Genomic DNA, 1,386 nt, shown 5'->3' on the forward strand with positions numbered 1-1,386 from the left:
AAAAAAAAAAAAAAAAAAAAAAGTAATATATCGATCATTCCTTTTTTACTCTAACCATAAATACAATCCTTATCTATACTAAATTCCAATAACAAAGAGAGAGAGAACGTGCATTTTAAACGATAGAAATACCTTAGCAGAAAATAGAACTTGTTGTATATCAAGAACTGTAATATACAAAAGGGAAGGGTTGGTATTAGTTTATTTTCTTTTACTACTTTTTTCTTTCTTTCTTTTTCAAACGATGAAGAGAAAGAAGAAGAAGAAGAGATATTAAAGAGAGAGATTGAAAACAATGAAATTTCTCTTCCATATACTTTGCCTTTCACGTTTATTATTCCTAACTTATGCTAACAGATGTTCTCGATTGAGTTATCGTTTGATGATGACGGTGCACCGAACTCACAACTCGTACTCGATTAGGTTCATCGACTCTTTCTCTTTCCTTCGATTTTATATCTTACATTCGTTCAAATGTCAAATCTTAACTTAGGTTCAACTTAGGTTCCATTTTAATACACCATACCGTAACGTTCAAACAAATAAAATAAAAATCATTACTGTATTGTGTATTGTTCGTGAAACGTATTATTATTATTATTATTTAATTAATTTCTTGTTAATTTTGATTAATAATTCAATAAAAAAAAACGAAAGAGTACTATATATATATTAATTCGAATTATATTTTATATATTAATTATTCATTCTTAGTTCATTTAGATATTCATAGAAATAATCTAACAAAAATGGTAAAAAGATAACGTGCGAGCAGCAGCAGTGTTTAATTTATAATCATAAAAAATTTCCGCAACATTAATAATCATCGTCAACTAATCAACTAACTAACATAAGATTACATAACAGTCTCTGTTACCATTATTATACTTCATAGTCATCGTAACTCGTACAGAAAATAGATGAGATATCCATTTAATGTTATTCCGTGTTTATGTTCAAACAAATTCTTATAGAAAATTCCTATCATGTTCGAGACCAGAACGAATCGAGATAATGACATTTGCATTATTTTTTTTTCTAACACAATTATTTAACACTTTACACTAACAGAAACTAAATTGAATCGTGATCATCAGTATGAGATAAGATAGGTTCACGTGTTACGTGAATGTATCACTCAATTCGTTTTCTTTTTTTTTTTTTTAAATTACATAATTAATTATTGTTTATAAAAAGAAAACGATTCATCATATATTTAATTAATAATTATGCATCTTATATTCTGAAAATAGTTAGGTATACTTTAAGCTTGATTTAAAAAAAAACAAATAGTATCTTTATCAATTGTTTAATCTTTCTCAGATCAATTACGACAATCCAGTGATAAGAAATTATCAGATATACAATGAAATGTTAAACTTTAAT

General features: G+C 25.9%; 1 protein-coding gene across 24 annotated transcripts in view; it reads right to left on the minus strand.

Annotated features, from left to right (window-relative positions):
* LOC106789214 (microtubule-actin cross-linking factor 1) overlaps positions 1 to 1,386 on the minus strand; it is a gene marked incomplete in the record, with an annotated part of 154,157 nt that overhangs the window by 56,448 nt on the left and 96,323 nt on the right.

Source organism: Polistes canadensis, unplaced genomic scaffold (genome assembly GCF_001313835.1).
Source record: "Polistes canadensis isolate GaletaPanama2010 unplaced genomic scaffold, ASM131383v1 scaffold_171, whole genome shotgun sequence".
Lineage (NCBI taxonomy): Eukaryota > Metazoa > Arthropoda > Insecta > Hymenoptera > Vespidae > Polistes > Polistes canadensis.